Here is a 15,714-nt window from a genome sequence, read left to right as displayed (position 1 = left end):
ACCGACAATAGAGATTGTGGACACAGTGTAAATGATAGAAATCACAATTTCTCAATGAAGAAAATCTGTAGCACAATAAATTAACGGAACAGGCCGTACAAATGGCTATACGCGTCTTATGTAACACATACCTCACACCTAGAGACAAAACCTGATATTTTAATTCAGTGTAATCACTTAAAACAAACACTTAAAGAACGGATTTGATTTGTATCAGTCAGTAGAACGGGCTGAATTTAGGAAAGGATGAATTACCAGTGACAACTCCAGAGTACACGACACTTCTTGAGTACAGCACTGGGTGCAATGTCCCGTTATATTTGTAACTATCAACTATCAATACAGTCCTGCTCTAGTGGGCTTTACACGTGGTCAAAGAGAATGAGTATGAGATGACTCTCAACGTTATTTTTCACTTCTGAACGCAAGGGCTGCACAAAGATCGCCAGGAATTGCACACCAGCGCCTCTAGTGTAAACAGGGCTGAACTAAAATTACCGGGCGGGTGATTTAAATCGTTTAGCGCGCGGAGGGTCCCCAGGTTCTCGTCCCCCCTCCACTCTTAAATATTATATTAAATATATTTTTTTCATTTTTCTTTCTCTTCTATTTTTCATTCATTTCCTTTTCTTTCTTTCCTTCTTTCTGTTACCTTTTTCTGAAATACTGCATTCTGAACAACAATACACTTGGAGGTTGGGCTGTGCTTTATTATTTTATTAATAATTTTTGCTGGAGAAAAGAAGCTTACCAGCTTGTGCTGCTTATTATAATTATTTCAATTATGGAGCTATATTTTATTTTTATTAATTCACAAAGCCTTGAAGGATCGGAGTGACTGGCCTTGCCTGTGCTGCTTTTGTTTGTTTCTGCTGAGGAAAAAGGAAGCTAACTCACAAAGGGAGGATGGAAGTGACCTGAAGGTGAGTGGGATTGGCAATACTTATCTCAGATTAAGACCTATGACAGAAATAGACACTAACATCCCCTCGTACATCAGTCCTCTTTAACACTACTTAAGCCAACTGTAACAGTCAATAGTATCAAGATATGCCACTTATGCAGGAAATAAAATATAAATACAATGTAAGAAAGAAAACCATATACAGGAACCAAAATGATGAAAGGAAACTCATATGCTAAGGAGGGAGTTTGTAGGATTCAAAGGTAAATTGTAATGAAACATGTTCTTTTGATTTATGGAGCTATATTCTACCTACTATCCACAGTGTTACCGGTATAAAATTGTGTAGAAATTATATTCAGCAGTGTTAATCATCAATTAATATACATCAGCCAGAAAGCTATTCAATACAACACAAATAGTAGATCATTCATTTATGAAAGAAAGACTGGAACTGACAAGGTACAACATAATACTTGCAGTTTAACGTTGCACTGACATTGCAAAAGTTTTCAGCAACACCATTTGTATTTTCCCAAGGAACTTACTATATGATACTGAACCCTTGAACTTACCATTCCATCGTTGGTCGGCCACGGCTGCTACAGTAGAACAATTTAGAACTCTTAAATCTTGGGTCGTTGCGGGAATAAATTCGGTCACGATCTTAACCAAACGATGGGGTTCAGAAGAGAGCCTAACTACTTGAAATGAGGAGCAAAAATGTGCTTACTAACTTTTATTAAATTGAAAGAGCACGATAACATCATTGATTTAATATGCATTCTTGCAAATAAAAATATAAATTATTGATTTTTGAATGTTCCAAACACAGTCACATTACATAACGTCACTTCGTTTCCTCCAATGTCGAAGAGTTGCTTCGGAGAAGCTAATATGTTAGTGGACAGCGAAACTGAAAAACTGACAAAGGGAAGACGTGAAAACCGGGCACCTATTATTCCAAACGAGAACTGAGAGTTAATCCACACGATCCGTGGAAAATCTGACTTTCAACAAGTAGAACGCCTGATTTTCTCTCAATTAAGGTTATACACCAGTCAAATACCCTTCACGGATACGGAACACCCGCCGAATGGACCCTTAATCGAACCAAACTGACTATCAGTTGCTTTGGATAGGTTGCGAAATATTATGGGAAAGCATGGTGTTCACTACAAGTTAACAGCCTCATTCATAATTGAAATAAAATTCCACCATGTATTTGTCATTCATGACACCCTTAAGTGATAAGGTAATCCCGATGCTAAATGTGCATCACCCCAAAACAGCTGTTCGGAAGGAACCAACAACAACAGGATCCAAGAGGATCTTACGTTATGTCGTTCTAAAGGAACAAAACTGCGAAATGCAGGAAACAATTACTAATCAAGCATTTAAAAGAAATGCCAAACACTGAAGTTAACTAAAAGTGGAAAGTCACTTGAAAAGTATTATTATCGAACCGATTTTCAGGTTAGAAATGGGTTTGTTATGCTTAATAAAATTACCAGTCCACGCTAAAATTTACTACAACTTAAGGAATTCTTTCCCTTGAAAAACAATGCTACCAGTACAGATCTCTCTATTTACTGTCTGTCCCAACACACTACTGGTAAAGTGATTACTTACTTACTCTAACTATGAATAAGAATGAAAATACGACAAGATGAAAATAAAATAAAATACTGGCTGACGAATCGAAACCGCATTCGCAACTCAAGTCTCACACTAATACACGGAGTGTCAATATGCACACTATCAAACGAAAACGGACGTTAAAACGAGAAAACAATGAAGTCCGTAAAAAAATAAATTAACATCTCGAAGTCATTAAAGCTTAACACGCACGAAGAATCACAGTAAAAATATTGAATCTAGATCGGGTCGATGTCCAACATTTGGGCAACCCTCACTCGCTAACGGTCCCGTTATCTCAAGGAGAGCTTCGCATTGACCCTCTTCATAAATCATATCGTATTGTAACTGCTACCTTCCTCCAGGCCGCTTCAACAAAAAAAACAAAAGAAACATCTAAACTGAGACTTGAGTGTGTACAGCTACCATCCCAGACCTATCGTCGGGCTCACTTGAAATCTGTACACCCTAACCCTAATCATTATGTACATGATGCCTTCCAAATTCTATCTTCGGGCGTGACCTAGGACGTCTCATCATCAGTGACTCCAAGAATAACATGTGACGTCCTAAATCTATCGTCGGGCGTCAAAGTGGGTCGTAATACGCCTCCCTTAACATATCAGGCGAACTAGCAATTTCAAACACCTCCAACATTTAACACTAAATCTGGTCAGACAAAATACGCACGACGGAACTACGTCTCTTACTATCAAATGAATGCAAGTCGAAAAACACAATAAATCTCTACCATTACAATACGTGAACTCAAAAATAAATGTACGTGACGAACAATTCTCCACATCGAACACACTCTCAGCCTGTGCACCGAAGTGTTAGGGAAGCAGAATGAAAATTCCCAACACATATTTACCATTTAGTGGATTCCTTCAAAATAATAATCATCACTACCGCATTCGAAATTCTCAAATCGCCTATCATCAAATCCAACTATATTTATGAATGACCTATCCAGTGAACCAATTGAATACAACCCAACCATGGGTCCAAAGTGCTCTTCGATCCTTGAGGTCGTTCATTATCTTATTATACATACGGGCTTTACGTAACAGAGATCACTGGATGTGTACTACCCAGACTTTAACATTTTACTAGAGTCGTTTTCACTTGGAATCTTTCTATAAATTTTACGATGCTTCACACCATAGTCGTCTCAAATTCGGATTGATTGCGGAAAACAATACAGTCTGCCTCAAGACAGCCTGTTTCCTAAATACTTCCTCCACAAAAATATAGCTTGTCTCAAACTCCTTCTCCTCGCTTTATTCCAGCGGTATCTCTCTCATCTCCACATACATATAAATTCATCGCTCTCAAATTCCTTTTCCTTCAAGACCCTTTTTCATACTTCGATCCCCTGGTGAAGACGACAACCATTATTAAACACATCTCTTACTTTACTATTATTACGACTTTCGAACCTCGAGAGTCCAAGAGCACCCAGCGACTTTTCGTATCATTGATATACACGATGTCTCAAAATTTCCTTCCCATTAATGACTGTGACTCTAACAAATTTCACCGAAATCATCTAAATATGCCTGCGATCCTTGTAAAAATATACTGGTTAAATGCACTTTAACATAGAAAAATTTCCTTATCCCGCGGTAGACATTATTATTATTATTATTATTATTATTATTATTATTATTATTATTATTATTATTATTATTATCGACCAACATTTCTGAATTCAACTGGCATCTGAGATTAAGATATTCGCCACGACAAATTTACACTTATAACGTTCCAAAAATCCACGCTTGGGATGATATCTCATCGAACATTCAACACAAAATTTTTACACGTCGCATTTTACCGTTCTTGACATGAACTTTACACACTGAAATTTTCACAGGCTGACCAACAATTACAACACTTTTCGCCTGATAATTACGCATATCAACCCGACAATCATCTGGAAAAGTTGGTTGGGACAGACAATGACTAACTAATTACAACATAATATAAAATAGACAGACCTGCACAATGGTGACATTCTCAGCATTCTGATTACATCGTCGCCAGCTGACCTCAGGCTTAGCCGCTCATTTTCACAGATAACATTTTCATTTCCAAAATCTCACTCATACAAACACTACCCTTCACACACACGATATTAAAATTACCACATAAATCAGGCACTTTCTCTGTAACTTGCACCACGAACTTCCCTCGTTCTGCAGTCGACTACAACTGTCTGATGCGTTCCCAGAGTGGTTTCTCTCTCCGTTACCTCAATAAACAGGTGTTCGGCCGATAAGGGAGCAGAACTACTTTGAATAGCTTCCCCCAAGACTCGGCTTCACTTTCAAGTGTACATGAGATGATATAAATAAAACCTGCTGCGTTTATTTCAACCAGCCTACACCTTCCTAGTTCGTCGGCAAACGTTCAAACTTTCCCAATCACTTTTTCTTCTTAACCAAGTATATGGACACCTTAGCCACGGACATGTATTTAATTATTGTCGGTCAATCTGGCGCGAATTTCCAATGGCGACGGGCGCAAGCTCCCGCGGCTTCAAGTTCCAGATCGACACTGAAAAATCTACGGTGGGGGGTTTCTTTTATAATTTCAGGAGGGACGCTATCCCCTCTATGAGGCTTGGTTGTGTAATCTGCCAATTTTGCGTCTAATAGACCGATTTTGATAAGACTTGTCCCAGAACTCCGGACAGACTTGCACTTATGTTAGATGTTAATTTTATAATTTTTCTACACTCACAACAGGGAAAATAAATTGTTTCTGCCCGTGCGTTTCGCGCGTTTTCTTCCTTCCCTGACCTTGGCACGTGTAGCTGGTTCGCTGGTCTCACGCTAACATGTACTTAGGCTTAACGGCATTTAAGTTTTTCCCTGGTGTCTCTGTCTTCACGGAGGGTGTACGAATAATTTTGCTTATTTATTTCTTCATTTACTAGATTGCCAAAATCCCTCGTTGTGCAGAATTCCATGAATTTAAAGAATTGTCGGGCACTCGAGTCCCACCGAGGTGTCCCAGCAATTCACGAGCTCGCCGTGAGGGAGAACCTTCCCACGCGACATCGGGGCTCGTAGGAGAGCAACATGGCTGCCTTCAAACATAAAAGTACTTTCTTAATACCAAATAAATGTTGGGGAAAAAATTTTCTCATCGTGGAATTATGGGTTCAATACATCTTTCAGTCTGTCAAAAGAGGCACCATGGGCCACACACTGAAAAATATTGAGATTTGTACTTCTTTTGCATCTACTAGAGGATGGCAAATCTCTGGCAGAGTAGTGTTTGAAGAAACCAAGACATGATAGCACATACTCTGTTCCTACATACTGCACCAAAACACAACATATCATTTAATCAGTCATCTGCATTTAGATGATAAACAACGTCAAGCTACAAAATTGTATGCATCCCTTGTATTCATTGATCAACACTATTTACAATAAAAAATGTTCTATTTTATGTGACAGTAGGATATATCAAATATTTTCTGCTACATGGAAAAGGATGGAATCATGAATATATTTGAGGGTTTAAAAGACAAGAGAGAGCTTACAGATTCTGTGATTGCTCGCTCTTACAACATGCAGGAGGTACAAATAATGCTTCCTTTCAGTCCATCCGCAGCAGAGGAGTTCTAATAAATTTACAGAAATATGTAGCATCAGGATCTACATACAATAATATGGCAGCTGATCCAGCACAAAACATTCCCATGCCAAGTCACAACATAGCTCCACCTATTAAGAGCTATGTCCAAGGAATTGCTTGCTAATTTAGTACAGTATTATGAACAATATGGTGCTACTTCCACAACATTACGGTGTGCAAGGGACTTTGCTGTGACCTAGATGAAATGCCAGTTGAAGACAGTGGAAACTCACTTCAGACAGTGCCATTTGTACCTACTGTATATCGAAGGCAGAAATCTATGTTGGTGGTTGCAGAGTAGGCTGATCTGTGGTCTGACAGTATGCACTCCAACTGGCCAACCAAGCAGAGGAGGGGTGGCTATGGTTCCACCGTGTTTCTACACCTCTTCATTTGGGACACAGAAACGGGATGTTCCCCTACCACCGGCTGTCCTGAGATTGGTTTTTCCTTTCGCCTGCAGTAAGGCGAATGATGGGACAGTTCCTAGTATATGTCATGGCCACCAAATATCTTGCCCACACCACAAATCTCCTTGCTTAAGATGATGATGATGCCTGTTGATTAAAAGGGCCTAAAATCTAGTTCATTGTTTTAAGAGAAAGTACAACTAGGCAACCATCCCCTGTATATATTAGTAATCGGAGAGAAGATATGGAAGGGGGCTGACACTAGGAAAAATGATGGTATCAGCTGGGAAGGACCATGCCCTTTGAGGAAAATAAGACTCCCTAGGCCTCCATACATAATACATTCGGGGGCATAAAAGAGCAGGTCGTGATCGAGGTAGATCAGATAGGATAGATGAAAGTGCGGATCCTGGCACAAGTAAGCGGAAGCAGTGCCAAAATTCAATTAAAGGCTCCGTGGTCGCCTACCCAAGCTCCCAAGTACAGAGCCCACATGGGAACCCTTTTAGTCGTCTCTTACAGCAGGCAGAGGATGCTGTGGCTGTTATTCTACTGCCCCTACCCACAGGGGGACAACTATGATAAGGCTAGTTGCTTTACGTTGCACCGACACAGATAGGTCTTATGACGTTGATGGGACAGGAAAGGCCTAGGAATGGGAAGGAAGCAGCCGTGGCATTAATTAAGGTACAGCCCCAGCATTTGCCTGGTGTGAAAATGGGAAACCACAGAAAACCATTTTCTGGGCTGCCGATAGTGGGGTTCGAACCTATCTTCCGAATACTGGATACTGGTCGCACTTATGTTTCAAATTATCCGAAATTCATTTGCCTTGGTGTGGTATGTTTTCATGTTCTGGCCTCAGGAGATTAGTAAAACAAGAACAGTAAGGATGCTTACCTCAAATATCTTGTACTTTCTCTTCAGACACGCAAACGAAGATAACAGATATACGCATACAAATCAGAGTAAAGCAAAATGTTACAAACGTCAAAAACGTGGTCGTCCCACGTGGTCCAAGTTGTCAAACTCAAATCGACCAATAGCAATCGGAAGATGTTTCTACCAATAGAAGCTGCCGTATTCGTCACGTGGGCTTAGGGTGAGTGACGTGATGTACAACAGCGCGCCCACGCGATTGGAGGGCAAAAGTATTCAGTCTGAGCCGGGCCCTCGGAAGGGTAGGACCTATGCCGCTGTCAAACCCTTGCACGTGGTAGTGGTGGGGGTAAGGTTCGGCAGTACGGTTCACTGCCGTCTCAATCCTTTATATATAGATTGAGACGGCGCTGGTTCGGTTATTGATGTTGGGGAGGAAGGGGCGTTAGCGTTGAAGGAGGGATTGGATATGGGTGGGGTATAGTAGCCATTACTGAATGAGAACAGCTCATTTGCGAGCTTTAATCTGAAAATGCAACAACCCGACATTATAGAGATCACTTTGCAGTTGCTCACAATCTTGTAACTTATTTATTACTCTGTACAGAATAACATCATCTGCGAGAAGCCTTGTCTCTGATTCCACTTCTTTACACATATCATTGATATATAAGAAAACATAAAGGTCCAATAATACTGCCATGAGGAATTCCCCTCTTAATTTTTACAGGGCAGGATAAAGCTTCACCTTCTATAATTCTGTGAGTTCTATTTTTTTTTAAACAGAGCCACCCATTCAGTCACTCTTTTATCTAGTCCAATTGCACTCATTTTTGCCAGTAGTCCCCCATGATCTACCCTATCAAATGCCTTAGACAGGTCAGTCGCGATACAGCCCAATTGACCTCCTGAATCCAGGATATCTGCTATATCTTGCTGGAATCCTACAAGTTGTGCTTCAGTGGAATAAACTTTGTAACAGTATGGCTTCTCTTCTGTGTGTGTCCGCATATGAACAGTTAGGTCGGACTGCCTTTCATTGTGAATGATTTGCCACAGACATTGCAACTGTTTAGTTTCTCGCCTGTATGGGTCCGCATTTGATTGGTCAGACTGCCTTTCCTAGTGAATGATTTGCCACAGACATTGCAACTGTAAGGCTTCACGCTTGTATGGGTCCGCATATGATCGGTTAGTTTGCCTCTCTTTATGACTCGCCTGTATGTCTCCGCATATGTTCGGTAAGATTGCCTCTCTTTATGAATGATTCGCCACAGACATTGGATCTGGTTGGCTTCTCGCCAGTATGGGTCCGCATATGATCGGTCATACTGCCTTTCCTTGTGAATGATTTGCCACAGACATTGCAACTATAATACTTATCGCCTGTATGGCTCCGCATATATTCGGTTAGTTTACCTCTCATCATAAATGATTTGCCACAGACATTGTCGCTGTGTGGCTTATCGCCTGTATGGGTACGCATAAGATCGGTCAGACTGCGTTTCGTTGTGAATGATTTGCTACAGACATTGCACCTGTAAGGCTTCTCGCCTGAATGGGTCCGCATATGTTCGGTTAGTTTGCCTCTCCTTATGAATGATTTGCCACAGACATTACACCTCTATGGCTTCTCGTCTGTATGGGTCCGCATATGATCGGTCAGAATGCCCTTCCTTATGAATGATTTGTCACAGACATTGCACCTGTAAGGCTTCACGCCTGTATGGGTATGCATATGATCAGTCAGACAGCCTTTCGTTACGAATGATTTGCCACAGTCATTGCAGCTATAAGGCTTCTCGCCTGTATGGGCCCGCATATGTTCGGTTAGTTTACATCCCTTTATGAATGATTTGTCACAGACATTGCACCTGTATGGCTTCTCGCCTGTATGGGCCCGCATATGACCTGTCAGATGGCCTTTCCTTGCGAATGATTTGTCACAGATATTGCATCTGTAAGGCTTCACGCCTGTATGGGTACGCAAATGATCGGTCAGACTGCGTTTCGATGCGAATGATTTGCCACAGACATTGCACCTGTATGGCTTCTCGCCTGTATGGGTCCGCATATGATCGATCAGAATGCCCTTCCTTATAAATGATTTGTCACAGACATTGCAACTGTATTGCTTCACGCCTGTATGGGTAAGCATATGTTCAGTCAGACTGCCTTTCGTTACGAATGATTTGCCACAGTCATTGCAGCTATAAGGCTTCTCGCCTGTATGGGCCCGCATATGTTTGGTTAGTTTACATCCCTGTATGAATGATTTGCCACAGACATTGCAACTGTATGGCTTCTCACCTGTATGGGCCCGCATATGAACGGTCAGATTGTCTTTCCTTGCGAATGATTTGTCACAGATATTGCAACTGTAGGGCTTCACGCCTGTATGGATACGCATATGATCGGTCAGATTGCCTTTCTTTCTGAATGATTTGTCGCAGACATTGCACCTGTAAAGCATCTCGCCTGTATGGGTCCGCATATGATCGGTCAGATTGCCTTTCTTTCTGAATGATTTGTCACAGACATTGCAACTGTATGGCTTCACATCTATATGGGTAAGCATATGATCAGTCAGAATGCCTCTCGTTGCGAATGATTTGCTACAGTCATTGCATCTGTAAGGCTTCTCGCCTGTATGAGTCCTCATATGTTCGGTTAGTTTACCTCTCTGCATGGATGATTTGCCACAAACATTGCAACTGTGTGGCTTCTCGCCTGCAAGGGACCGCATCTGACCGGTTAGACTGCCTTTTTGTATGAATGACTTGCTACAGACATTGCAACTGTTTGGCATCTCCCCTGTTTGAGTCAGCTTGTGATAAGATAAACTGCATTTCTTGACAAATGATTTGCAACATATAGTGTAAAAGTGGGGCTTGTTTCCTGTGTGAATACCCATGTGACCTGCTAGTTTTTTCGAGCTGAAGGATTTTCCACAGACGTTGCACCAGTATCGGTTCTCGCCCGTGTGAGACCGCATAACGTCCGGCCTATTCCTGAAATTTTTATGAGATGCTGAGCATTCGTTTATAATCCCACCTTTATGCAATCGCGTGTCCCCAGTCAGCATTTTGCTCTTTGTAAAGTAATTATCAGAAAATACGCACACTTGGAGCGGGTGGATCCTGAGGTGTTTCGACAAGCTGCTTCGGCTACATAACACCTTTCCGCAGTGATCGCACTTGAAGGGTCGATCTTCCTTGTGACTCTTCAGATGTTGCAAGAGGTCCAACTTCCTAGCCAGGACTTCACTGCACACACTACACCTAAAACTAGATGATCCGCCGTCCGGAGGTTGATGATCTCTATAGCTCACCTCGGGTCTCGATCTACAGTGACAAATTAAAACCATGTGACCAATAGTTCAACAGCCAAATACACTACAATTCTCACACAGGGGATTTGCTACTGGACATTCCAACCACTGATATCCAGTGCAGAGAGCTCGTTACTCATAAACATTACATTCCTGAGAGTAAACATCATCTGAGGTTAAATTTCAAAAGCTCTCACTTGTTACGAGAATATGTTGCGTCTTTTCTTAATCACGATATCAGGAGCAAGAAACCTGTCACGGTTTAGAAATGTACGAGTTAATAGACAACCTCATTTGAAGAAAGCATGAGAAGTGGTCCAGCCTAAAAGCGTAAATACTCATACAAGCTATTTATTCCAGCACTTATTATTCTATCGAAATCCGTAGTCTGTTCTCCTACATAAAGAACGGCATATCTTTGGAGTTTTGATCTTGTTGAAGCACTCTGCGCTTTGTTGCAGGGAAGTAATAGTATTTGTAAAGGACCTTGTTCTTGAGGTTGTTTGAGAGAAAGTCTGTGCTGTAGATATTAATAAATTTGAGAACGTTTGCCGACATTCAGCAAGATATGTTGAAACACGGCTAATCTTTTATGAATGTTATTTTGTCACACAAATACGCATTTTGTATTTGTACATTGTTATATCACTATAGCATTTTATTATGTCACTGTGTAGCTTTTCCGAAATATGTACCTTTGATTTGCAATCAAACATAGCCAACCTATATATAGGACGGTAGGTTTATACAAGGACGTTCATACTTACTACCATGTACTACATCAGTCTACGTCTTAATTCCTGTATTTAACACGGTAGCCACTAATCCTGATGGAATCCTGGCAAAGCTGAAATATAACAAGTATACGACGGCTCTCTCGCTAGCATTGATACTGTCTTTTCTCCTCAAGACACTGCTGTTAAAGACATTATGAAGGCAACACAGAATATGGCATTGGTGGTAGCGTTTTATTACAATGTCCTAATATCCTAATTTTGAAACAAAACGCATGCTATCATGCCCTTGAATATTCTTACAAGTATTACTTTAACAATACGGATAGGAGGAGCATGAAAATCAAGGCTTGAGCCAAAATTCGACATGACAAGACGTTGAATTGCACCGTAGTGGATATTGCTGCTATGTAAAAGAAGGAATATTATTCTATTTATTTCAAAAGATCACGGGCAACGTGATTATTTTTAGTGGATTCATAACATAGTTGGATAGCATCCAATTCGGAGCCTGTCTCCCCACCACAGAGTAGTTCTACATATTCTACGGAAGAAGGGCGGGAAATGCAAATTTCTTGGTTAAAGGTGAGATCCGCTTACAACTGCGACATGGGAAAATCGATCACGCAGGCTAAAATATATCGTAACATGGACTGGTACTTTCCAATTCATGCTGTATGAACTGAATTCACATGGCCCAGTCGAATGCATGACTGGCTCACAAGCAAAGTAATGGGAGGCTCGACCATGTATTGTTACTGCACTCTTTGGAGAAAATAAGTGGACAAATGAAAGGGGGACATTGATTCCAGATATGACAGACTAAATCTCTTGATCATCAAACAAGATATTGATGTTGACACCACTAGACAACAGGGGGCAGAAAATACGACACGGGATGGTATGTCATGCCTTCTGTGGCATATCACACCAAGCAAAGGTGCAAAAGTCTGTAACCCTTCTTCTTTACGTGAATACTTGATTCCTGTCACAAGTAATTTATCAGGTTCACAATTAGTTTTCAGTAAAATAATGTTTCATTTTGCATTGATAAATATTCTACACCAACCAGCTATATTGCTGTAACACGTGGCGCTTCCCAGGTGACGGATACGGGTTCCCCGCTGGCCTGCCGATGAACTTGAGCAAAATATAAAAGCTCTCGCGTACCAAACATGTACAAAGTCTTTAATGGCAACTTTGGCGGAGATGGAGACGTTCACTAGGGACCAGATGGCAGAACAGGTAAACTATATTTCTGGAAGTTTATGCAGAAAAGAGGGTAGCGTTTCTTCTCTAGAGGAGTGGCTGCAAAAGGCATCTGTTCTCCATGTCCGCACCTGCGTTACTACCTTCCGTCATGAGCACCTAAATGCTTCAAGACAAGCCGGCCGTAAAATAATGCCGTTACACCATTACAGAAATATGTCTCATGGTATCGGAGCCAAGGTTAGTGCAGCCCCTGGAAGGGACGCGCATTGGCAGTGCCCAGTCAGCATGAAAAGTATGCTAGGGTTACCGTCGCACGGGCTGTGACGGCTAGCCATGCTAGTACCCCCATTTTGTATCCCATCATTGAATTATGCCGGGGTGAAGTAGCGAATACGCCACTGCACTTGAGAGAAGGCTTGTAGGCATCTAAGAGATGCGGAAAAAAATGGAATGGAGAAAAGTCATGTAAAAAGAGGTGTGGTTACTAACGGGTGCACAACAGAAACCGAAGAACAGCTCATGGTGTTGACATTGTCATATCAGATAAATTTGACGGTTCAGTTTCCGAGGTGCAAAAGTTTGACAATCGCTTGATGTAAAGCGTCCGCATTGGGGAGAGAAGGAAATTCCAATTATTCAGCGCAACGCTCCACAAACTGACGTGCGCATGGAAACCAAAGATGCGTTCTGGGCACTGCCTGACAAGAAGACCGCTGACTATCTTATCGCTGCCGCTGATCTGAATGGACGTGTCAGACCGAGGAAAGAAGAACAATCAGTCCATGGCGTTCACGGATATGGAGAAAAGAACGACGATGCCCAACAAATTCGCGATTATGCAGAAACTGATCACCGCAAACACACGGTTCAAAAAGAGTGATATTCATCTACTCTGTACTACAGTGGCTCCCATCCAATTCGCATTGACTACATCCTTGTGAGAGGGTGAAATCTCGAAGATGTTCTAGAGATAACAGTTGTCCCTTATTAAATCCTTGCGATGCAACAACGACCAGTCATCTAAGCTGTGGATAAAGTCACCAAGAGCCCAATACTTCACAGTAAATAGACAAAATTGGGATCAAATGGTTGCCCCTGAAGAAGGAGACTAACGTCGTTGCAAAAGTTACAGAGTCACAAATCACCATAGTTGAAGTGAGCCGGACTAAACTGAAAGACGCCTTTCGCTCTATTCCTGGAACAATTAAGTCAGGGCGACGACAACGAAGGATTAAACATGACATATGGCCAAGGAATGAAGATGTTAAATATGCAGTACGGTTGAAGAAGCAGCTGTACCACGAGTTTCTTGCTCGTTGGAATGCCTATAAGGCAGCCACTCGTAAAATGAAGGAGGTATTTGCCGTAACAAAATCAAACCGGTAGGCAGGTCTATATGTGAAATATGGCATGCGCGAATTCGAGCGGAATTTTTAACGGCTAGTCCAATCGAGCCATCGCAAAACGTCAGAAGTCCAACGTTTTTACGGCATCAATGAGGAAACAGACGATCTGCTACTGGACAGGCGGGAAGCGCGAGTACACTGGTGGAACAATTTTGACAACATTTCAATCATGGAATTTCCGTATCTACCAATCCTAATCACCTCCGCTGTTGAAGGTCCAACGTAGGAAAATGACGCCACTAAACTCCAGACTACGCTGAAGGAAATGAAACCAGGGAAAGCCATCTGTCCCGATTATCTTCCAGCAGAGTTTTGTTTCTCTCAATGGGGGGATGCAGCAGTGTGGCTAAAGCAAGCTTTTCAACCATATCATTAAAGAAGGTCAAAAACAAACAGACTAGCGACGGATTATCAATTCAGAAATAAGGGAAGCCCCGCCAATTTTTCTAATCTCGGCCCGAACATACTTCTGAGCCTCGCAATGAGAGACTTAGAACAAATCTCCGACAAAAGGATTAGCGATTTAGCCAAACATACAAGAAGCCAAGCTGGATTTGTGTAAAATTGTGGCGCAGTAGGAGAAACCCATGCTGCCGGACTATTACTTGAGAAATACTGTGAAAAGAATAAGAGGCTTCATCACAAATATCTGGACCCTTAGAAGCCCTTCCATCGGGTACTTCATGACCTAATCAGTCAGCCCTACAAGTACATGGCATTCCAGAGCACCTTGCTGAGAGGGTATAATTGCTCTACAAAGAACAAATGAGTTGTGTTCAAGCTGCCGCAGGAGCGTCTGATGACTTCCGCATAACTGTAGGAGTCCATCAAGGCCCCGGCTTATCACCACTGCAGCTTATTCTTGTGATGGACATAATTACCACAAACCTGCGCAGTCCAATACCATGGACACTTCTCTAAGCAAATCATATCATTTGGCTGAAGAGAATAAGCTAGACCTGCAGCGTCAAACAGAAGACTGGAACAATCGACTAGCGCAATAAGCCCCGCGTCGCAACAAGAAAAAGACAGAATACATTGCATTACATCGTCGAGAAGTTGGAACCATGCATGTTGACGTTCAAGATATTGTACGAGTAGAGATATTTACGTATATTGACTCCACAATCTATGATTATGGCCGACTTACTGATGAAGTCAACTTAAGGATATACAAAGCCTGACTGAAGTGGAGAATGACAACAGGCGCCCTTCCGAACTTTGGACGAAGGGCCATCTCTAAACTAAGTTCTACCGAACTGATATCTGTCCTATCGATATCCATCCTGTCTTTTTCTACGGCAACGAATACTGACCAGCTCTAGAGGTAGAACGCCAACTAAGCATCATGGATACAAAGTTGCTTAGGTGGAAGGATGGCATAATTAGGCTAGATCACATTTCAAATGATGTTATTAGAAAACGTTTTGGCATTGCAGCGATCGAGAAGAAAATTGGGGAAAGGCGTGTGCGCTGGTTTGGTCATATGTTGCGTGTAGAGGACGATACATTGGGAAAGTCAGAGTATTACACAGAAAGTCGGTGA

This window comes from Anabrus simplex, chromosome X, assembly GCF_040414725.1.
Source record: "Anabrus simplex isolate iqAnaSimp1 chromosome X, ASM4041472v1, whole genome shotgun sequence".
Taxonomy (NCBI): domain Eukaryota; kingdom Metazoa; phylum Arthropoda; class Insecta; order Orthoptera; family Tettigoniidae; genus Anabrus; species Anabrus simplex.
The sequence above is the reverse complement of the archived record's forward strand: the minus strand, read 5'-3'. Positions refer to the sequence as shown.